Source organism: Eublepharis macularius, chromosome 1 (genome assembly GCF_028583425.1).
Source record: "Eublepharis macularius isolate TG4126 chromosome 1, MPM_Emac_v1.0, whole genome shotgun sequence".
NCBI lineage: Eukaryota > Metazoa > Chordata > Lepidosauria > Squamata > Eublepharidae > Eublepharis > Eublepharis macularius.
The window spans coordinates 101,128,135-101,153,621 of record NC_072790.1 but is presented as its reverse complement, the minus strand read 5'-3'; positions in this window follow the sequence as shown (position 1 = coordinate 101,153,621).

Below are 25,487 nucleotides of genomic sequence, written 5' to 3'. Positions count from 1 at the left end.
CTCACATCATTATTAAAATACAGTAAGTTAATAATCAACTTTAAACAAACTTAAAACTTACACTAAAATACTCCAGGCACCATTATACATAGGCTACTTTAGATACTGATCAGAAACCTTCATAGGTCATAGCTGTGGGCAGAATGCATAGCTGAGGGCAGTCATAGAAGAGGTGGTGATCTTAGGTGGAATGGGGGGACATATTCAATTATATGTAATGATATATTATTAAATGCAGAATATATCATTTTTACATATATGTATTGTGCTCAGCACCTTCCCCAAATGGACACAAGTTAATCATACATGGGTTTAACTAGTTTATTTAAATGACTTCTCTATGTCTGATCTATGGCTGATCTATTTAAGGGCAAAATGAACTAGGGAGCCAATGGCTTCCATCATTTAGTCAATAGCATGTTGTAATACCTGCATGTGGGAAGGTGAAAAGTCTTTTTATGACTTTCCTAAGCCGGCTTCCCATAGGCTTGGCAGTTAAATCTCTGTCAATCTAGTCTTCTGCCTAATTTAAATCAAGAGGTGGCTGCGACAACATCCTAACAGTCATGAATTCATTTATGAATAACTGTTGGGAGGAGGATGACTCTTAGTTTGTTCTCATCATATTTTTTCCTTGTTTGGATTTTTGACTTTGCTTTTAAGAGGACCATATTGCACTGGAGTGCGTAATTATATTGTTTTTAGGTGTTTATTCTCTTCAGCTGGTTCTGAAATTTATCTTGGGTTTAAAAATATTTACTTTGGTGGCAGTTCTGGCCTTGAAGAATAGAGGCTTGAGTTGAAAATACCTGCAATAACTGTGGTGCCTTTGCTAGCTGTCACTGAATTACAATTATAGCTTTTGAAGCATGAAGTTAGCAAGATTAAACACTTGGAGGGGATTTATGAAAGTGCCAAAGAGAAAAGAATGAGATAAGACTGTTGGAAGTTGGTTTCCCCTGTTTATTTTAAACTCTGAACTCCTACTTGCTGGGTTTCTGTGGTGGGATTCATGGTCTGATGTGTTCCTCTTAGTCTGTATGGAGCTTTGAGGAAAATTGTTTATATGCAGTTGGTTTGTCTGAGAAGGTGAAACAAGAGAAGAAGAAGAAGAAGAAGAAGAAGAAGAAGAAGAAGAAAAAGAAGAAAAAGAAGAAAAAGAAGAAGAAGAAGAAGAAGAAGAAGAAGAAGAAGAAGAAGAAGAAGAAGAAGAAGAAGAAGAAGAAGAAGAAGAAAGGAATAATTGTCCTGGATTCTGGTGGTTTGGAACTGAGAGGACCCAGAGAACTGAACTTGTACTGATACTCAGTGTTTTCTGAGATTTTCATTGAGAATTAAGTCTAAATTAAAGATGGGCATGAACTGGGAAAATGACGGTTCATGGTTCAGTGCATTTCACAAACAGTGAACTTTCACAAACTTGCCTGGTTCACGAACTGGTTCATTCAGTTCGTCAATTTCAGAGGCTGTAGAATGCCCCCCTTGACAGTCAGATATGCCAAACTCACATGGAGTATTCAGGAGGCCCCCTCCAGACTCCCTCCAAGTTTGGTGAAGATTGGATTTCAGATGTCCAAGTTATAGATCCCCAAAGTGGGTGCCCCCAGGAAAGTTCCATTAGATAAAATGGGAACCACAAATGCCAATTGACTTGCACTGACTGTATTGAAATACATTGCGGCACTAAAAGTTGAAATGAAAACATGGGATGGAGTTAGAGAGTCTTCCTCTGAGAATGGAATGATGGCCCCCAGAGTGGAATGACTTTCCCTGTCACCAGCTAAACTGTTCTGACAATTCTCCAACAACAAGCGTGTCTCTCCCCAGTATGGCCACAGTTAGTCCAGAGTAGTATTTTCTGGGACTGTGTTAAGGATTCCCCTTGTGGGGGAGAGCGTCTGCACCTGGCATGGAAAGTCTGTTGCCCCAAGCCTTGAGAGTCACTGACCCTGTGGAAAGGGTCAGTGGAAAGGGGATAAGGAAAGTTTCTGCACCTGGTGTGGACAGGAGGTGGGCCACAGCCCTGAAAACCCAGAAGTACCCCAAATAATAAATAGCAATAAATAAAATATGTGTCCTCAGGCAAGGAACCCACTCAGTTTTTCCCATGTGCCCAGCTGTGGCACATAGACTGGGGGTGGCTCAGAGCCCTGATACCCCCAGACAGCTGTTGATGGGGGCAAGTTTAACTTCCAATGAGGGGATCCTGGATCCTCAGTCCCCAAGGTCCAGGGAGGGGTAGCCCAGCAGAGGGAAGCTGACCTTTATGAAGGCCAATTGATCCACCAGGGTCAGATCCAGGTGTGAGTGGCAGCCATGGAGGAGGTCTCCCAAATGGGAGAATACCCTCTCGCTCTGGACACTGGTAGGGGGGCAGGAGAGGAGGTTCATGCCCACAGATGACAAGTCTGGCCAGATGGCAGCTTTGCGTGCACAGTACTCCAGGGGAGTCATTGGGCTCAGGGGGCTCAGCAAGGTACTCTCGCACCATCACCTCCACCAAGTCCTCTGCAAGGGTACACCTGATGCTGCCAACCTTCCAGCTCACCACCAAGAACCAGTAGTGGGGGGGGGGTCTTGTTGGATGGGCTCTCATGGCCTGTGGTGCTGGGATCATCCACCTCCTTCTCCTCCTCCTCTGCCTCTTCCTCCATCAAGCACCCCTCTTCCATGCTGTCGTCCCTCTGGCCACATCGTTTCATCTGCAACCTCTGGACCTCTGCAGAGGTCCTGCTTCCATTGCTGGAGCTCAGCACTGCGCATCCTGATGCTACCCTTTATATGGGGGTTGCAGATGCAGGCAAGTCTGTACACCCCCTCTTGGCAGAGAGGATGCAAGCGGGTGAATATGATATCCTGCACTGCATTTTTTTGCTCCACCAGGCAAGCTATCATCAGATAGGTGGAGTTCCAACTGGTGGGCATGTCTGGGAGGAGCTGGTGCTTGGGCTCCCCCATCCTCCTGCCTCTCATGCAGCTGGAAGGCAGACTTAATGCTGCAGGAAAAGTAGGCAGCCAAACAGTGGCAGCTGTCCAACAAGGCGTGCATGACCACCGTTCCCTGGTCCCAGGTGAGCTTGATGGTGCTATACAGCCCAAGAGCATCCTTCATGACCAGGTGCATCTTGCATGCCAGGCAGACAATGCCCTCAAGGGATGTGGCATTTAGAGTGCCACCATGTTTCTACTGGCATCCGTGACCATGTAGCCATGTACAATATCGCCCATGGGTGCCCACTCCCTCAGTCCAGCCTTGATTGTGGTGGAAATGTTTCTCCTCGTGTGGTCCCCGTGTGGTTAGGGAGGGTTAGGAATTGCTGCCAAAGTGTGAGCCTGAAAGGGGGACCTGGAGTTGGTGGGTCAGGACGGAGGATTAATTGCTGTTGTGTGTGGCTGGACCAAGGGGACTGAGTGAGGGGTGGACTGCAGGCAGGGGCAGCCCCAAGTGGTTGGGATGTTGAGGAGCTGGATGATTCTCTGTGACCCCCTGATTCATCAGCACCCTGAGATCCATCCTCCTCAAAAAGTTTTCACAGCTGCTCTTCCTGTCAGTGATAACAACTCTTCTGCCTCCTCCTTGATCCCCACAAGCAGATCTGGATAAAGAGGCTCTGCCTCTGAAACCTCCCCACTAGTGCTGGGCACCAGTGGGCCAGCAGGACAGGCTTGGGACTTCTTCCTTTCCACAACCACCCTTGCTCCCCACTCTAAACTTAATGGTGCTAATGAGTGTTGTGGTTGGTAAGGCAGCACTCTGTTGGCCCTCAGGCAATGAACCCACTAGGCTTGGCCCCTGAGGCTGGCAGTAGCACAGAGACTGGGGTGGAATCAGAACCCTGACCAACCACCCAGGCACCATTCCATCTGGGACAGGTGATCTAAACAAGAGTCCTCACAGGAACCAGACTTAAGGAGTACCTTGAAACTAAGTGGGACATGAAAGGACAGTTGTGGTCTCTGGACAATTATTAAGATAAACAGAGGATAAGTAAAAGCTTTACCTTTAATAACAGGGACAAATATTTGAATAGAGATAACAATAAGAAATAAAGGGGTTATAGTGCTGTTGAAAGTCAAAAAGGGGAAAGGGGGAGGGGGAAGGGAGGGGGCATATATATTGACTTAAAGGGTAAATGTAGTTATTTTATGTATTATGGAATGTATGTTATCCCATTCAATAAAACTGATTTAAAAAAAAAAGAGTCCTCACAGGAACCCACTAGGCTTGGGCCCCTGAGGCTGGCAGTGGCACAGAGACTGAGGTGCTCAAAATAATAATAAAAGACCCCTCAGATGAGTAACCCACTAGACTTAGCCCCTGAGCCTGGCTTTGGAACAGAAGCAGGTGCTTCAGAACCCTGAAGCACCAGAATCTCAAGCACAAGCTTCAAATAGTTCCTTCTGTGACCGAAAATCCAACAGCAGTTCCTCCATGTCTAACTGCCTGCTGGAAACTGAAACCACTTGCCTGCGAGCTGGAGGTTATACTCCTTCTGTTCTCACAGAGCAGAATACAAGCTCTTGGGTTGACAGCCAGATCTGCCTATCAAGCTTTGGAGGGCTGATGTTGGTGTTCCCAGGGTTGCAGAAGGTCTGCAGAAGTCCATCCCCCCTGTTGCCTAGGGAATAGATAGATCGGCCCTAGGCTTTCTGCAGTGACGAACTGAAAAATGAACCAAACGAACCATCCTAAAAATCACAGTAGTTCATCACAGTTCGTCAGAAATGTGCATCAATGAACCACTGGTTCGTGGACTATGAACTGGCCCGGTTCGTGACAAACTTTGGTTCACATTTCAGTTGATGCCCATCCCTAGTCTAAATGGGTCACCAACATGTTAGAGTCAGCCAACCTGTGGAATGCCCCAGCTACTGATTTCCTGGACAATGACATCTCTCCCTTTCAATCAGACTCCTACAAAGGTGGACCACAGAGCACTCCTAGCCAATCCCAAGCTGAAGAGAGTTGCCATTCTCCTTCTCCCCTCCTTTGTGGGTTGGAGAGAGAGAGTTTTCTTTCCTTCTGAAACTTGGGCTTGTTCAGGGGCCTGTAGAATTTAAACCTTTGTCCAATTTGCTTGATATTGGGGGGGGGAGGTCTTTGAAGGACAGGCAGAAAATACTCCACTGCAATTTTGGTAATGTTTAGTTGAAAAACAACAACTGCAGCCCCCACCCATTGGGAATAATAGAAAAACTGCTGATCTCATTCCTTACTTTGTTAAACAGACCACAAAAAAAATCCCATGGTAAATGGATAGTTTTCAGCAGAAAAGTAAATGTTTTTTTATTGTCAGTCATTCACTGGAAGAGTGGGAAAATAAAAGTAAACTGGGGGAGTATGCTAGGCTGCCATTTTAGAAATCAGTAGAGGTAAGTACAGCTCGGAGACAGGGAGCCAAAATTTGATTTTGGGGGCAGGACAGTTGGGATGAGATAGATGGGTGTCTATAAAATCAACCTCCTTTGTTCAATCTGCTTGAAATGTAGGAGTTATTTAGATTCGAGGGAGATCTGTGTTCTGTGCAAATTTGGTGGCATTATCTTTATAAATAGGTGCCCCAGGTACTTAAATAGATTACTGATTGAAGATAATGGTTCCCAAGGGAGAAAAACAAAACATGGATTTTACTACCCAAAGATAAGCAATCATGGTAAAAATTCTCCTCTTGAGTCTGGATCAGAAATTTAACAAAATCTTCCAATGCACACTCCTACTAGTCATTCCAGAGTCTGGGTTGACTTTATAAAGGTGGAAGTTCTGCCTAGTTCCCCTTTTATCAGATGCTTTGTCCATATTTCTCATCCAGAATAATTCCAAGTAAAACATTCCAACAATCTTAGAACCTGAGGAATTATCAGATAACCATGCCATGAGTGTTCAGGAATATGGTAGTAGCCCCCCATTAGCATCAGGGATAGCCCAAATTTAAGAATAAGCATTTGCAGGCACATTCACCTACAAATGATCCTTCACATAAGGCAACTGACCATGGCATCCTGCTGCCTTCTCTCCTAAGCTTGAATGAGCTGGTAGAAACTGACAAGCTTGCCTCCTTTGGAAGTCTGCTCCCTGTGGTATAGAGCTCCTCTGTGAATAGGCTACAGGCTTTACATTCCAGGCTGCTGGCTATCAAGAAGACAGAGGCTTTGGACTCTAGCCAAAATTTGATCTCGGAGGCAGACCAGTTGGCATGAGAGAGATGGATCAACTTGTTGATTCTAAACCATCTGGTCCCCCTCATCAAACAGGGCTCTTGCCTTGTTTAGTTCATGTGATGCCCATGCCACTTTCAGTAATGTCACCATTAAGTGATATAAAGCAAGCTCTTACTGAGATTAACTTTGATAAGTAGAGGGCTGTGACTCCTGTAGGGATTTTCTTTGCATGTGTTTCTCCCTCTGGCCTCTTTGTGGATCCTCACATTCAGATGCCCGCCATCCTTAAAGTGGTTAGTACTGTTAGTATATATGATAATTTGGGAGATATAGAGGTTGATGAGGAATGACTCTTTGTTCCTAGAAGAAGTGGGGAGCTTTGTGTACTTTCCTGGAATGTAGCTGGTTGGAGCTCTAAAGGCAAATCTCCTGAGTTATGTGAATTTTTCACACATTTGATAGCATTTTACTACTAGAAACTTGGATCACTTATGATCCTTTTGCCAAAGTTTTTTTTGACAATGTCCACCTCTCCTAGCAGAGATTCTTCTTTAGGTAGACCCCGAGTTGGTATTTTGTGCCTGATCTGTACTACTGTGAAATGGTTCAAGCTACCCTCTTATGGCCTTGGACACTGTCCTTCTGGTTGTTAACTTTTTGATGCTGATTACTGTATATTAGACATGGGCATGAACCGGAAAAAAACCGAACCATGATGTTTGTGGTTCATCATGTTTCACAAACCATGAACTTTCATGAACCTGCCCCAGCTCGTGAACTGGTTCATTTGGTTCATGAAAATGTCACTTCCAGGTCAGCAAATCGTCACTTCTGAGTCAGCAGAAGGTCTGCAGAAAGCCCAACCCCGTTGCCTAGGAAACTGATTGATTGGTGCCAGGCTATCTGTGGTAATGAACCAAAAAATGAACCAAGCAAACTGGCCTAAAGTTCATGGCGGTTTGTCAGAAATGGGCTCTGATGAACCACCAGTTCGCAAATCACGAACCAGCCTGGTTCATGCTGAACTTTTGCTCGTATTTTGGTTCATGTCCATCTCTACTGTATATGTTCCGCAGTCTTCCACGGAAAGGACTTTGAGATCTAGATGGGGTAGGCTGGAAGCCTTTTTTGATCATTTAACATCCAGCCCCTCTGGAGTCCCCCTCTTACTATGTGGGGATTTTAATGCCAGTCTTCAGTTGAAGGGTGAGGTTTTGTTGGGCTCTAAGTTCTGGAGAGATGAGGTAGACTGGATTCTCCTTTCCTACATAAGATGTGGAGATGGTCAAAAGAGAGTATGGTTAATTTGGCAGGTGTCAGTTTGGCCTAACATTCCTGGAGAGAGGGTTTGGTCATTCTTAGCAGCTCTGTTTTGCAGAACAGATTCCAAGGAATAGATTGTGACCTAGTAGATCTGGAGCAATTGACATTTTTTTCTATTGTGTTCTGATGGCCCTTTGAAGACATCCCTGGATTCACCTAATGATTGCTTCAGGTCCTTCTTATACTTCTCCAATTTTTTTGCTAGCTGATACTGACTATGGTGTATCACAGGTCGTAGTGAAATTTCTGGCTGCTGCAGTTTATATGGTAGGGTGGTATTAGTATGATTCATGTTGTCCAAGACTATTGGGTCACTGGATTATTTGGAATAAAATTAATATTTTTCTTGGATTTGTGTTCATTGACACAAATAATATTGTAAGCTGTGTTCCTTTAAGGAGAATTCAATGTAAGGAAATAGAAAATGGTGCGGAAAACAAAGCATTACAAGGCTAAGTGGAATGGGAATTTGGAAGAAAAAATAGGGATGAGAAGTTTCAATTCACCCCTGCTGCACATTTGTCTGAACATAACAGATGAATAAATTTGATATAAGGATATTTGTAAGCCAATACCACCAGTGCATTATATGTAAAATTTAGAGGCAAAACTAGAATATCTGTTGAAATAAAATTATAGCCTCCCATTCCCATGTACAAGTGTTCTAGCTGTTTGTAGTTTTAACAAGAAGGCCAAATAACAGAAATTATTATCATGTAAAGTGAACTAAATCTTTCCAGAGAACTTTACAGATGTTTTAAGAATCATCAGTGGAAGAGGAGTAAAACTACTTTTAATAGATAAGAAATCGATAGATACTATCCTGATGTCCTTGAATTAATGAATGGATGGTTGCAAACAAGAAATACTTCAGAGAAACAAAGATCAGACTTTCTTCTAGCAGTCTTAAAGACAGGTATAGAATTGGCATACAATTTTAAGAAAATCAAAGCAACTTTCTGATCTGAAATTAACATATCAAGTTGCTTAACATTGATTCATTCCATTAGTTCATCTAATTTAGTACAGTCTAAATCAGGGTCCCCATGGGTGCCATGGTGCCTGCCAATACCTAACACCTTTCCTGGCACTTTTAGAAAGTGGGCCAGGTTAACAGGGCTTCTGATTGGCCCCTGGAGATCTTATAGGCTGTGCAAATTTTTAAAAACTTACTTCAGCAGCAGCTGCCCCCACAGCACAATGATCTTCACTGCATGACTGAAGGTAAGCTGTGTGCATGCAAGAAAATGTTTGTAAACATGTTCATTTTAAAAGATTCTGTTAAACAGACTTTCTGCCTGAAAAGTTGCAAGATTAGTATTAGACTTATGCATGACCTCATTTTTATTGGTTCCACCTTTTGCAGTAGCCATTTTGTGGTTGGCACCCACCGCTCTTAGTCATAATTCCAACGGTGCCCACAGGCTCAAAAAGGTCAGGTACCCTTGATCTACATCAGCTGGGGGCAGCTCTCCAAATGTTCAAGCAGAGATCTCTCTTGTTTCATGTGATAACATCACTAGAGACATTAGGAACTGAACCTGCAAATCATTAGTGATACCATAGACTGGTATCCAGAGTGAGATTAGAACAATGAAGCAGTTTCTCTGTGTACATAGAAATACATACTGGTGTCATTTGTGACACCCACAATGTATTTGTATGTTGTGTATACAAAAGTTTACAAACTAGGTCTAAAATAGTGAGATCTGTCCAGTTTCAAGGAAACATGGAAGATGTGATTCCTTTAGAGAGACAGTGTAAGAAGCTGTACTTAATTATTATTTTTTACTTATTAGTTCTCTACATTTATTAGTCCAGAGAAAATATACAAAGAGGATTATATCAAGTCTATGAAGAAATATCTCAGTTTCATTTTGGACAGATAATTCCTTTGACATGCTTTAAGGCTTAAATGTTTGACATTTAAAACTCCTTGACAATCCTTTTTCAAACACTTTCCCTCTATCTGAAAGCCAAACTAGACATTACATATGACACAAATTGGAACACAGGCACCCATCCTGACTTACTGCCACACCAAAGTACTGTGCAGGTTAAAAGTGCTCTGTTGTTCTGTTGCACTGTGGAGTACTGGGGGGGGGGGCTTCCAGTTTGGTTTCCCACACCATTTTCTCCAGTTGAAATGGCAGCTGAGTGGCCTCTTCTACCTTTCTCTGGTTCCACATGTCTAGGAAGGGTACATGGAGCCAAAGAAAGGGGCAAACAGACCTCCCTGTGACCATTTTCATTAGCAAAAACAGCATGATAGAGAAATCGAGAGTCTTCCCTTCCCCTCACAGCACTCCATAGCCTGACAGAGCAATGGAGCAATTTCAAGCAAACTGTCACAGTTCTTTGGTGTGACAGCAAATCGGGACAGGTATTCACATCCCGAGTCATGCCACGTGTAGTGTCTAGTTTGGGTCTGATATACATTGATGACATCTTCAGCATCAGGATGCAAAGAAAGGTGGACTTTGACAGATTCAGTCAGGACTTCCACAGGAGACTGGACTCATCCATACAATAGATTCACTTTCTGTACACCATCATACAATTAATGGTGCATATTGAACATAAATTATCAATGTAGGGAGCTGAAAGAGACGAATAAAGTTACCAACAAAGGCCTTTACTGGATGCCTGTTTTCTTCTAATCCCATGCTGTTCTTGACCTATAAAACCTTGCACATTTAGGACCAGACACTTGAAGGACCATACAGCAGATGTGTTCAGCACTACAGGCCATTTATGTTTTCCCAGATTCAGAAATGAGGTGAGTGATTACAAAGAATTCAATTCAACCCAGTGTAGCAGGTGAGACTTTCAGCAGTCTCTTATACAGATGAAGCAAAATGGGACACTCGAGAATTTCACGGCTCTCTTGTTTTGTCTTCAGTGTCAGTCACTAGCCTAATGTATTTATGCCTTAGATAAAAAGGCTCTCCATCACCATTTCTCATCTCTGGAAACAGCATATCTAGAGAAAGCGTTCATCACCTTTTTATATTTTGGGGTATGTTTTCAAATATTCCAGATAGCATCTCATTATTTCAGGCCATTATTTTTAACACCTGGGAAATCTATCTCATCATGAGGGAATTAGTGTCCTTCGTGACATGAATCATTTTATTTTAATGTGGCTGGCACCTGAAAGCCAACAGGGTAATATATATCATCAATGTTCCCCATTCTGGAGAACTCTCTCACACACCTTAGTTGATAAGCCTGTGCTCACTTACAGATTTTCCTAACCTAAAGCCGTGTCTTCCCAATCCGCTTTGGGAACTCACCTTTCACTTGCATCATCCTCATGCATGTTTAGAGGGTGTTTGTTGTGAAAAAGGTCCCAAAACAGAAAATGTGTTCTTTATCTGAACCTCGTCACAAATGACGTTGGCACATTCCCACCCAACTTTCCTTTTTTTTGAGCACATGTGAGATTGCGCTATACCATTGTCCCATCTTTCAGCTTCTGTAAAAACTGGGCATGCGTAGTACAGCATTCTCTACCATTAATTTCCCACTCAAAGTTTTAAATGCAAAAGTGTTTCATAGATTGTGCAACAATAGAGTTGTGAAATCACACAATTCCATATCCTACTATATAAAAGGCAAACCGTGTAACTGACCACTTGCTCCTTATCCCCATGCAGGCATAGTAAGTAGGAGTGTGCAAGGCCAGCCTGATTTGGGTTTCCCAATTCAGAATAAAGGGAATTCCAAAACAGCAAGCTGCTTCAGAATACCAGATTCAGAAATATTTGGATTTGCTTCGGAAAGATTCAGCTGTTATTTCCTATGGGGAAAATGCTCCCGACTTTCTGGGAGCCTGGGGGGGCAGTTTCTTTAGGTGGCAAAGCAAACTTGGTAGGTTCCTTCTCCTAATGCTTCTCTAATGACCCCCTAAGTTTCAGAACAATTGGACTTTGGGGGGTCATGATATGCCCCCCTAAAAGGTACCCCATCCTCCTACACTCTCCATTATTCTCGATGGGGAAAAACAAGTCATCTTTCTAGGTGGCTTGGGGTGGCATTTTGCAAGCAAATGCACCCATCTTTCAGGGGACCTGCTCCTACCTGTCCTCCCACCCTCCCCCAAGTTTCAGGGAGATAGCACTTTGGGGGACCATTTTATGGACCCCCAAAGAAGGTGTCCCAAGCCTCCTCCACTCTCCTTTATTCTCTATGGTGGGGGAAAAGGGGACTTTTCTTTCTTGGGGTGGCATTTTGCAAGCAAAATGCACCCAACTTTCAGGGGACCTGCTCCTACCTGTCCTCCCACCTTCCCCTGAGATTCAGGGAGATTGCACTTTGAGGGGGCCATGACATGGCCCCCAAATGTTGGTTCTCTTACAGCCACACCATGCAACTTCTTTCTACTGTGTGGAAGATTTCCACACAGCAGAAAAACATGGATTGGTGCTGCCAATGGCCACAGCCACAGTCCGCCACACCACACACTCCCAAGCAACCCATCACAGAAGAGCCACCCTAAACCTAAACACCCCTGCACCTGCAGTTACTGGCCAGTCACTCTCCATTGGCTCTTGTTGTGGGAAAATCCAGTCTCCCACAGCAAGAACACATAAAATGTGGCATCTATGGCCACAGGCCTAATCCCCCTTTAAATCTACCTCCCCAACATCCCCACAGACCCAAAGACATGCTCCCCAAAGTTCCCTGCCACCCCCAGAGCAGGCTGGCCAGCCACTCCCCATTGTTCCCTATGATGGGAACCTGCACACCAGAGAACAACACACAAACACACTTTGAATTAAGTTTTAAAAATTTTACTTTCTAACTTTCAAAGTACAACTGTAAAGGCAACGTATTGTAACACATCACAAAAGCAGTCTCCCACACAAAAATAACATAACTCACTTCACATCAGAGAATCACAAAAACACAATTGCTCTCAAAAACACTTTATTTCCTTAACTGTTTCAGGTTACACAGCAGGAGGGCACACCACAGGGCATGACAGCAGTCTCCCAAACAAAAATAACACAATGCACTTCACATCAGAGAATCTGTTACTTTAGGCAATCATACAATGGGGGGCAAACCTCTGTCCCCTGACCTCAAGCCAACTGAATTTCTCGGTTGAAAGCCTCCATTCCAGAAACCAGAGACAGAATAACAAAAACCACACACACACAGTTTCTTTCCATACCACTTTATTTCTTGGCACAGCATGAGGGCAAGCCTCCATTCCTCCCAAACCAAAATGAAAGGGGGAAACTCTTGCAACCTGGTCCAGCAGAGCCATTTTCATTTCCTGCAGCTGTGCTTACAGTTCAGCCAGTGGGGAAAAACCACAAAGCAGAACCATGCATGTCCACAAGCACAACACAATAGCATTTTCAGAGCACAGTTACAGAGGTTCCCCACCCCCACCCCCTGCCAGCTTCAGGCTCATCCTGCAAACATCTGTGAGACACTGATGTAGCCTTCATCATCAGCTGGCCACCTGCATCGTCCTCAACTGCCCCCTCCCCTACAACCCACACCCCCTCAACATGAACATTTTAACGGCATGCGGAGTTCCGGTTTGGGATCATGGTGGTCTGACACAGCTCAGGGAGCTGAGCTGTCCGAGCTGCTGTTTGTGAGGGCTTGTGGGGTGCTTGACCGCCCGCAGCCCCCTGTTCTCAGGTGGAGAACAGGCATGAACGCTCAGGATCCTGAGGGTGTGTTGATCTCAGCTGTGGGGGGTGGTCTGCGCAATGATCTCCCACCCAGCCTTGAGATCCCACTCTACGAAGAATGGCAAAGATCTCTGCAGCAGCTCCGGAGTCATTGAATTGACATAAGATCATCGTACCCAAGCTTCAGCAATCAATTCAGACTAATTTGGAGTATTTTGAGTATTGAAACAGTGATTACAACCAGCAAATAGAACTGTTAAGGTAAAGATTGCTATCTCTCCTTTTGAGAAGAAATTTGATAAGAGGAACTGAATTAAATTGGAAGACAAAAATCGCTAAGTTTTAAAGATTTACTGGCTATGTTCCAGCAAAGTGACTGAGTAAAAAAGAATTTATTTAGAAGAATTAGAGCAGAAAAGTAATTATTGTTTACATACCTGCGGTCTAAGAGAGATAGCGAACTGTGGGAAACTTGAAGAATCGCGAGAAATGCTGTGTGGTTGAGACAGATCAGGAAGTGCATCAAAGAAATAGAGTAACGGGCTGGAAGCGGCTGTTAAAGGAAGCCCGGAAAAGGAAGTGTGTCATCTTGGAAAAGGGAAAGGGCAAGACCTCAATTCAAGCGGAAGTCGGACATCTTGGAGAAGGGTAACGGCAGAAGCTTCAAGTCAAAACCATAGAGAAAAGATGCCCGCCATCTTGGATACCGGAACTTTTTAATTAGAGAAGAATTTCTTTAAAATAAAGGTTTCAATTTTGAAAATAATAAATTACCCTCGCTACGGAGTTGCGGAAAAGAGCGGACTCGTGGGAACGAGGTAAAGCTAGCCCCACGATGTCAAAGAAGGAGTGGCAGTTGGCATTGGAGAGTCTTGACAAGAAAGTGGCGGATGGAAACAAAGATTAAAGACATGATAAGGGATATGGTGAAAGATTTTAAAGAGACACTTAAATCAGAGGTGGCAGAACTAACTAAGAGTATCGAGGAGGTCAAGAAGGAATTACAAACGACACAGCTGAAAGTTAAAGTAATGGAAGATGAAGTTGACAAATTGTCTGCTTCTTTTAAGACTGAAACTAAGGGTTTGAAAGGAAGAATGGCCATGATGGAATGTAAACACATGGAAAAACAACTTAGATTTCATGGAGTCCCGGAAGTAGAGGGGAAATCAGCCCAAGAGCAGATATCAGAAATACTTGCACAATTTTTGGATAAGGAAGTGGAAGAAGTTGTGGCTTTTCTGGATGTGGCGTACAGAATTAATTCAAGATATGAAGCTCAAAAAAATTTATCAAGAGATATGATAGTGCAATTTACAACAAAAAGAATAAGAGAAGATATTGTGAGTAAGCAGTTTCAAAACCCTTTGGAAATTGATGGAAAAAGAGTGCGAATAATGAAAGAGCTACCTAGGGGAGTCCTGTTGGAAAGGAAGAAATATAGAGAATTGGTTCAAACGCTGAAGGAGTTGAATATCAGATACAGATGGGAGATACCAGAGGGTTTGAGTTTTGAATTTCAAACAGTCAAGAAAACTATCAGGTCTAGTTATGAGATGGAGATGTTTTTTATGGACAATGAAAAAGACTTACCTAAAAGATCCAGAATTTGATCATGGAATGCAAAATCATATCTTGGAATGTAAATGGACTGAACTCACCATCTAAACGTAAAACTATTTTCCATTGGCTATCTAAACAGCATTGTAATATAATTTGTTTACAGGAGACCCATATTAAGAAACAAGATGTGAAATATTTAAAAAATGTCAAATTGGGAAGGGAATTTGCAGCAACATCGAGGCAAAAAAAAAGAGGAGTTGTTTTATATATTAAAGATGAGTTGCAACCTAAGATGATATTTAATGATATGGAGGGCAGATATATAGCCGTGGAAATTATTTGGAATACAGAAAAGATTTTGCTGATTGGGATTTATGCACCTAATGGTGCTAAGGACAATTTTTTTAAGGATCTACAGAAACAATTGGATGGACTAACTCACAAATAGTTTTGGCAGGTGACTTCAATGGAGTTACGGTTTTAGATGTTGATAAAAAAACAAAAGGTGCACAAAAAAAAGAGGACTTTTGCCAAAATCCTTTTTTGAAATTAAGGATCAGGAGAATTTGGAGGATGTTTAGAGGAGGAATAATCCTAAAGTAAAGCAATATACGTATTACTCGCCAAGATATTCAATATTATCAAGAATTGATAGAGTTTGGGATACCTACAAATCAGTTATCAGAGGAGTATTAATGGACTTAAATGCAAGGGACAAAAAGAGAAGAGGAAAAAAAGAAAGAAATTGTGGAAAATATAAGAACTAAGGAGGCACAATTGAAGAAAAGACCAGGGAAAAAGAAATTATGTCAAGAAATTAAAATCTTGCAAGAACAATTGAAAGCAATGGAGAATAAAGAGTTGGAATGGGAATTGAAGAAATTAAATCAAAAAGCATTTGAAGGGGCAAATAAGCCTGGAAAATATTTAGCGTGGCAGCTGAAAAAGAAAAAAAGGTGATAACTAAGATTCAAGAAAATGGAATGACACTGACGGATCAACCAGCGATTAGTAGAGCTTTTTTTAAGTTTTATGCAAAACTGTACCAAAGGAAAGAAGTAAATTTGGATGCTATTGAACAATATTTAGATAAAATTAAATTACCATTGATATCAGAAAAATGGAAGGAAAAGTTGAATGCAGAAATTACAGAGATAGAGATAAAAGAAGCCATTCAGTCGACTAAACTAGGCAAGGCACCACGTCCAGATGGAATTACGGCCGAATTCTATAAATCATTGGCAAATGAATTGGTACCTTTTTTGAAGGTGGTAATGAATGAAATTTTAAGAGGACAAAAGGTTCCAGAATCATGGAATGAGGCCACTATATCACTGATACCAAAGGAAGACCAGGATTTATGCAATGTTAAAAACTATCGACCTATTTCATTGCTGAATAATGATTATAAAATTTTTGCAAAAATGTTGGCAGAGAGATTAAAGGAGGGGCTCATGGAATTTATTGCAGAAGAACAAGCAGGCTTCCTTCCAAATAGACAAATTAAAGATAATTTGAGAACTGTTTTAAATGCGATAGAATATTATGATAAACACTGTGAGAAAGAGGTTGGTTTCTTTTTTGTGGACGCAGAGAAAGCCTTTGATAATCTAAACTGGAGTTTTATGTTCGCCACAATGGAAAAACTGCAAATGGGAAAAGATTTTATCCAAGCGGTAAGAGCGATTTATAAAGACCAATGTGCAGCAATTGTAGTTAACAATGACTTAACTAAAAAATTGGAAATCAGAAAGGTTACAAGGCAAGGTTGCCCACTATCTCCATTGTTGTTTATTTTGATTTTGGAAATGTTACTGATTCAGATTTGAGAGGATGATGCTATAAGAGGCATAAAGATTAAAGACTTCACCTACAAAGTTAGAGCGTTTGCGGATGATGTGATGGTTATTGTTGAGTACCCAATACAAAATATGCCAAAGTTGCTAGATAAAATAAAGGAATTCGGAGATCTGGCTGGATTTTATGTTAACAAGAGAAAATCAAAGATATTATGCAAGAATATGATCAAACAAAAGCAACAAGAATTGATGGAAATTACAAACTGCGAAGTAACGCATAAAGTAACATATTTAGGAATTGAGCTTACAGTGAACAATATTGACTTGTTCAAGAATAACTATGAAAAGCTATGGCAGCAGATTGATAGAGACTTGATTAAATGGAACAAATTAAATCTGTCATGGCTGGGAAGAATAGCGGCAGTCAAGATGAATATGTAACCACGGATCATGTTTTTATTACAAACAATTCCAATTATCAGAGACAGTAAGCAATTTGAAAAGTGGCAGAGGAAGATTTCCGATTTTGTATGGGCAGGCAAGAAACCTCGAGTAAAAATGAGTGTTGTGTGATGCCAAAGAGAGAGGTGGACTGCAATTGCCAAATATTAGATTATATTACGAAGCAGTTTGTTTGGTTTGGCTTAAAGACTGGATGTTACTGGAGAACTGTAAGCTACTAACTTTGGAAGGCTATAAAAACTGTTTGGATGGCATGCCTACTTGTGGCACGATAAACTGAAAGCTGATTCTATGTTTCTACACCATTATGTTAGAAGAAGTCTCTTCACAATCTGGAAAAAATACAAAAGTTATCTGGGTGAGGGTATCCCCTCATGGGTGGTACCATTTGAAAATATCGACCTGAGAGCTATTTATAATAGAGACCAATGCCTGTCCTATAAAAAGATTCTTATCCAGGAGCAGAATATGATAAGAATTAAAACAGAAGAAGAGTTAGCTTTTTGCTATGGATGGTTTCAATATAGGCAGATAAAGGACTTATATAACTCGGATCGTTCAAAAGATGGAATTAAATGGAAAGATTCAGAATTGGAAGAAGCTATACTACAAGAAAGTAAGAAGAAAATTTCAAAAATTTATAAAATACTCTTGAAGTGGTATACAGAGGATGAAGTTGTTAAAGTCCAGATGGTGAAGTGGGCTATAAATTGTCAAAGAGACATAACAATGGAGGCATGGGAATATTTGTGGAAAAATACATTGAAGATTTCAACTTGTACCAGTATCAAGGAAAATGTTTTCAAGATGATATATAGGTGGTATCTGATGCGAAAAAAAATAGCTTATGGAAATGCTAAGACGTCTGATAAGTGTTGGAAATGTAAAAGTCATGAAGGATCATTGTATCACATGTGGTGGACTTGTGAGGTTGCTAGGCAGTACTAGGGAGATATTTTAGAAGTGATAAATGAGATTTTGCAGATTTCAATAATAAAGAACCCAGAACTCCTGCTACTGAACTTAAATATGGAAGATGTTCCTACGCAATACAGGACATTTTTATTTTATATGACAACAGCGGCAAGAATATTATATGCGCAGAAATGGGAAGTGCAAGAAATACCATCTATTGAAGAGTGGATATGAAAGTTGCTGTACATGGTGAAAATGGACAAAATGACAAGAAGGCTGAGAGACCAGAATTCTGAAGAAATTTTCAATGACAGGGAGATTGAAGGAGTATTTGGAGAAAAAGTGGGACGTGAAGGGGAAATTATGGCAATTTGAAAGTTATTAATTGGGGAAAATACTAGGGATAGGGATCTTTACCATTTAAAGTGAAGTTTTAATTATTGTTAAGTTTAAGTTTTAAATAGATTTGATTCTAAGGGATATCATTTAGTTTATTAATGCAATAGGAAATATATAACACATAGAGAGAATAGATAAGTAAGTTATAGAATAGGATATGGGTTGGAAAGCTGTTGGAAGTCTCTGAAAAAGGGGGGAGGGAAAGGGTGGGGGAAAATCGATATTTAGGTTTTTTTAATTGGAAATTATATGTGTAATTTGTACTCACCTAATAAAATTTTTCAAAAAAAAAAAGGAAAAAAATAATAACGGCATGCAATAGCAGTAGAAAACATAAAACAACATTTGAAAACATCAAGAAACAGTAAACAGTAAACAGAAGCAAAGTATTAGCATCCCTATCCTAACAAGGCCCTATCTAACCTATTTCTCCCTCCAGTGGCAATCAACAGTTCTGGGGCATGTTATTATTTTTCAGAATAAATGTGTTCCCTCAGGGTCTGCCACAGTTTTGGGTCAGTTTTTTAATTCATGTTTTTTGGGGGGGGGGAATTGCAGGGTGCATTCCCTTTGCCACTGAGTCCCACCCACCTTCTGCTGGCCATTTTTACCTACTTTTACAGGTTTTTTTAGGAAAGAGTGCGATTCCCCTGGACTAGACTCACAGAGGATGTAGGCCACAAGGAGGGCTCACCTCATTCACTCTGGAAGTCCAATCCAGTGAAATCGAAGAGGCGAGAGTTGACCTTCAGGAAGGTCAACTGCTTGACTCTCCATGGGAGAAGGCGAGAGCGATGTGGGCTGACAATGTTGCCCGCATAGGAAAATACGCGCTCGCTCTCCATGCTCGTTGGAGGGCATGAGAGCAGCCGCTGCACCTCAAGGGAGAAGTCCGGCCAGACCACCTCCTTCTTGGCCCAGTAGCTGAGTGGATCAGTGGACAGCAACTCGCAGGGCTCCACAGCTTGCAACTCACAACTCGCAGGGCTCTGCAGGGCTCCGCAAGATAGTCCCTGACCACTGCCTCCGCTGAATCCTCTCTCACGCAACTCACAATCCAAGAGGGGCCAAGGGCCCACTGGAGCATCTCCATCTCCTTGGACACTCTGGCAGTGGCCACGGGGGGAGCCCGCTCAGAGGGGGTACGAGAGGGACCTGCATGGCAGGGCCCCTCTCCCATCCCCTCTGATGACAGGTATCCCCTCTTGGCCTGCCTGCGCCTCACCCACACATAGAGGGCATCCCTGGCTTGAGTGAGATACCCATCCCGCTTGGAGAAAGTGCCCTTAATGAGCGGGTTGCACATGGTCACCAACATGTACAACTTGTTCTGCGTGAGAGGCATTAGCCTGGAAGCTATGCCCCACTGCAGCCTTCTCACCAGCACGTGCACCACTGGAACAATGTCAGCATGAGGTGTGTCAGGGTCCACAAAGGAGGCCAGAGATCTCTGGAGCGTGTGCACCAGAGGAATGACCAGACCCAGGGTCACCGTGTCTGATGAGACCGCCACAGTGAAGTCCTTGAAGGGCTTCAGGACCTCCACTGTCTGGGTGATGGTAAGCCAATCCTCCCGGCTGAACTCACGCACTTGACTTGCACCACGTGTGGACTGAGGCCTGCTGCTCCACCAAGCACTCAAGCATGGCACAAGTGGAGTTCCAGTGATTGGTAATGTCCAAGAACAGTACGTGCTCCAGCATGCCTGTCCTGGCCTGCTTCTGGCACAATTTGTGAGTGGCTGTCACGCTGCGTGAGAAGTGACTCGTGAGCCCCCGACATTTCTGGAGGAGGTACTGGAAGTCATGAGCCATGGGATCACAGGGTTCCACAGAGGAACCCGCCCCAAGTGCATCTCTCACCACTAGGTGAAGCTTGTGGCATGCGCAGCAAATGTGCTCTGGGCTCACTTGATGCGCCGTTGCCCTGATGTTGCTGCCACCATCCCATGGTGGCAGGGCCCTGACCTACCCACTCGGCCAACTGTCTCCTCAGGGTGGCAGCGATGTTCTCCACTGTGTGCAACATGGCGAGAACCTTGGCTTGGAGCAAGGTCTTGCGGTAGCTGGCCCAGTGGTCTCTCATCCTTCCCTGCCTAACTGCAGACACCCCCCCACCCAGAAGGTCCTCAGGTTCCCACCAGTGGGCAGTGAGAGGTACACTTGCTGCACACTTGGGCAGGTCCAGATGTTGGACATGAAGTGCAAAGTTCCCCTGGCAACCTAGGACAACTGTGCCTTCACGTGTTCCCTAGCAGCCCTGTAAAACGAGGGCACCACCGATCTGCTCAGCATCATGCAAGCAGGGATGGTGTACCAGGGAAAGAAATCTTGGAACAGCCCTGAGAAGCCAAAGTCATCCACTATGGAGAACTGTCTACAGTAACCGTCTACAGCAACCATATTGACGATGTGGTGCGTGAGGCACCAGCTCACCTTCTGGATCCCCTCTCTGGGCACACTAGGGTCCTGCTTACCAAGCATCTCCATCAGAGAGGCTTGGCATCCCTGCCCTACAGGAGCCCGTGGAGGGAGAGCACCAGAGGAACCTGCCTTCTTCTGGCTAGCTGGCAGCCATGTGGCACCACTCGAACTCTCCCCCCAAAGAAGCACCGGCTGGTGGTGCCTCTTCAGGTGTTTCCTCATCCCAGACGTGGAGAGATGGTTCACATCTCTGCCACGGCTGATGCGCTGCCCACAATGCTGGCACTGGGCAAATCGGGGGTCCTCCATTCTCTGGAAGTGATTCCAGATTTTGGAAGTGATGGGGGCCCCATGCTTCCCAGGGGAAGCACTCACGGGCCCACCATGAGACACCTCCTGTGAGGTGCTCTGGCCGGACACACCGTGTCCCACTCTCGGCCGGGCAGTTGGTGATGGATGAGGCTGAAGGGGCAGAGATGTGGGCTCTTCCACCATAGTCTCTTCCTTTTCCTCCAGCACCCTTTCCCCCTGCACAGCGAAGAGAGGCCTGCTGCTGGCCTCAGAGGAAACAGGGGTGGACTGCCCAGCAGAGGGTCCCTCCAGCAGTTCCTCCAACATCCTATGGGTTCCTGGGGTGAGCAGGAGCACATGGAAAGTCATGTGCCCTATGCCCATCCCAGGAGACACTACATGCTGCCCCTCCTCCAGCAGCTGGGTCTCAACCACTGGAGGAGGAGGAGCCTCAGCAGTAGGTCCCAGCATGTGCCAGCCCCTACCTGAGACACCGGGGTTGGGGATGGCCCTCCAGCAGCTGCCTCAGAAAAGAGGACCTTGTAAGCCCTCTTCCTATCACCAGAAGCCAGGCCAGTGAACAGCAGCAGCACAGGAGAGGACCTCCTCCGCTCAGATGGGGGGACCACCGCAGCAGTCCCCCTCCCCTCCACCCCTCTAGATTTACCTCTGGCCTTTCCCCCAGGGCCCCTCTTAGCTTTCCTATCAGCCATTCTTTCCCCTCCTGGAATCTACACTGACTACTCCTGTAGATAAGTCTAAAAAAAAATTATAACGAAAGGTAAACAAAAGTAAATTTTTTTACAAGAGCTATCTACCTATTTCTAAATCTGTGCTTCTTGTGGATCTATCACTACTGGAGATGGTCAATCAAATGTCTTTTTAGACAACCCTGTTTATGCTTGAGAACCTAAACCTACCAAACAGCTGAATTCCTCTTGAGGAATCGAGTTGGCCCTAAACCCCAATAACAAAGGAAAGCCTTAGCCTCTTACAAAACTTAGGATGCCCAGGCCAGCCTGGCTCCACAGGTGCCAGAGATGGGCAGTGACACCCTAGTTATGGGAGCACTAATGGGAAGCCTATTTATGACTATACCAATATGTGTGTGTGTGTGTGTGTGTATATATATATATATATATATATATATATATATATATATATATATATATATATATATAATTTGAATATAACCTAACTCTAACTACTGCTTTTCCTACTGATCCCTATTTACTGTGTTAAACAAACTAACCTTGGTTCTCTATCAATTAAGTAGAGGGTAAGTAGCCACTGAAGGCCTACAAACTGGCCTAGCTTCTAAAGACACTATTTTAAAGGGAAACTGTTCTGTTGTGTGACTGTGTGGGGTGTGGATGTGGTGTTCAGAAAATGTAACTCCCCCCACCCAGGCAAGCAAAAACCCACCCCTATCCCCACCCAAATGGAAAACCCAGCGAGTCACAGATTCACTCACCAGTCCTGCAGTCCAGCAATGGTCAGGCAGACAGACAGTCAGGAATCCTACAAGGGAAGTCCTCTCCTCCTCAGCTGCAGGTGAGACGAACCTCTGCAAGCCGCCACAGCAGTGAGAGTCTCTAGTCTCTCTAGGCCAGAAACAGAATGGTGGGAGATTAACATAGAAATCCATAAACTGCACTCCCCCCAAAAGTGAAAAAACCCAGGCCTTGGAATTGGTGTGATCCTGTAAGGCCTGAAGGCCCAGAGCCACTGTGCAAAGGTAGGCCACAGAGTCAAACAGAGCAAACATGCAAGCAGTGGCCCATCTTCCAGTTAAATGCTCTTCCCTTGCTGCCCTGTCCCCAAAAGATGAAATAATCCAGGCCTTGGCTGGCATTGGTGTGACCCAGGGCCCAGGGCCACTGTGCAAAGGTAGGCCACACAGTCAAACTTCAGTCAGTCCACTCCAGTCAGTCCAGGAAGGTCAGGGCAAGGCAGAGACAGAGAAAACTGGCCCAAAGTCCAGCCTCTATTGTAAATCTCACAAGTCTCTCTCCAACAGAAGCTGGCCCAAAGTCCAGCCCCCTGCTGCATCTCCTTCCAGAGAATCCATTGGCTGGATGGAGGATGTAGCACTGGGATTGGACACTCCTAATTCCCCCCTCCCTTGCCTGATCCCCTCCCTCCTCCCCCTTGTACTCCTACTCTATCATTCATCCCTCCTAACCCCTCCCTATCTGAAATTTTTGCAGGAATCTCTTGCAAAGCAAAGATTCCAGCCTTTTCTAGCAAGAGGGGAGGGGTGAGGAGGAGGTAGTGAGTCACTCACTTTTTCTCCCCTTTCCGAATTGGGCCCGATTCGGGTTTTTTACCCGAATTGGATACCCGAACCTCACACTCCTAGTAGTAAGCAGGGATAAGACACGAGTTGCAGGCAAAACAGTTTGCCTTCCCACTGCCTTCTCGGGCTTCCAGAGACACAGAAAGTCTCGGCATGATGGCGAGGCCCTCCCAAGGTCCTGCAACAGCCAGGGGTTCCCCACCGCCTCTGCAGGGCCTTGGCAGGCCTGTGCAGAAGCCAAGCAGTGGCCAAGGGCCCAGAGGAAGAGGAGCCCCTGATCTCTTCCCCAGTCCCCCTTTCGACTGATGCCACCAGGGGAGGCAGGGGGAGTGCTGCTAGGGCCCATTGTAATTGACAGTCCGATTGCTAAGTGATCCAATGTAGCAAGCACTGCAGTATGATCCCTTTTATCATATTAGCGCAAGGACTGTTTTAAAAAGTTAAAAGGGGGTATACAATTGCACATGCAAGCCATATACTTGCATGCCTCTGGGGGTAGGTGGGGTAATGGTGAGAGGAGGGGTTGGAGATTTGTGAGAGGGCTCTTCTAAAGTGAAAAAAGCCTCCAGATGAATTGATATGGCAGATAATCATGTGAAAAGGTGGCATCAAAAATGAAAATGGAACAAAACAAGTTTCACAAGAAAAGTGTGAAAAACAGGATCATCATGACCCACTTGTGCATGGGAAATGATGACGTATGTAATGAGTGAGATAACTCGCCAAAGTTCCATTAGCAGGCTGTCCCATTAAAGTCATGTGGAAACAACCAACAGATCAGACTCAGTACAAGAGAATAAATGGACACAAATTTGATTGTATAAATTCCAATGTAAATAAATCAGTGGGAGAACAGATTATTTTCCCAGGGCACCATACTTCAACAACATTCTTCAAAGGGAGCCTCCAGCAAGAAATTATTGGAATAGAATTTATTGTCAAATTTGATTCTATTCAATTTGTACTTAATTGGGACTTTGGGTTTCTTTCCCACACCTATTGTTAAATTAGCATCACTTAGATAGAAAGATAGCATTGGAACAGTGACTGCTGTTGCAAATGGACAACTTTTTCTATCTTGCATGCATTTGGGCTCTGCATACCAATCCAATACTAGAACCAATGCCTATCCCCCATCCCCACCATACCTATATATAATAAAATATATACTAGCAAGTGAGGAAAACACTATATGTTGCTGCACTATATGTTGCCCTTGTACTTGTAAATTAGAGGTTATATAGTGTGGAGAATATTTTGTGGTTGTCGTCATATGCAAGTTACTGGATACGAACTGGTGTTATCCTCTGTTGCTGGTGGGATGCTGTTGCAGGATGGTGGTGGATGTAGGGAGGGTGGCCTGGACGGGGCCAGGGATCCCAGTGGGGACGAGGGAGATACAGTGGTGGGACATGGTCTGGGATGAGAAGGTCACAGAGATATGGAAAGGCTCGATGCCCTTTTAACTTACATCCCATCCCAAGATATGCAGGTATTGGAGCTAGGAAAACAATGCTGTGTAATGCCAGGTCCATAAATAATAAGACCAAACCCCTGCAAGATGTTTTTGCAGTGGCAGATATGGACCTGGTATGTGTGACCAAGACCTGGGTGAGGGAGGGCGAGATGGTCACCTTGGGAGAACTGACCCCTCCAGGGTACTCGGTCCTCCATCAGTCCCGAACGGGAGGCCGGGGGGAGGGGTGGCAATCCTTACTCGAGAGGCTTTCTCCTTCAAGCTGCTCCCCGCCCCTGAGATCACTGGCATTGATTGTGTGGGACTGGTGTGGAGTGCCGAGGAAAGTTTGGCTATCTGTCTGGTGTACTGACCGCCTAGCGCACCAGCAGATACCCTGTCACACCTGCTAGAGGTGCTGGTGGGATGGGCCTTGGAGTACCCCAGGCTGATTGTCCTGGGGAACTTTAACGTCCATGTTGACGATACCACCTCTGTGTCGGGTATGGCAGCGCTAGGACTTTCTCAATTTGTATTGGCCCCTACCCATGAAGCAGGCCACATGCTGAATTTGATCTTCGGGAAGGGGATGGATGTGGTTCTGGACGGCTTAGAAATGGTGCCGTGGTCAGACCATGCGGTTCCGAAGGCTTGGCTGGATATTCCACACACACCCCTGCAAGGGCGGTGAGCTGATTTATGCTCGCCTGTGGAGACTTATGGATCCAGTTGCGGGAGCCGATG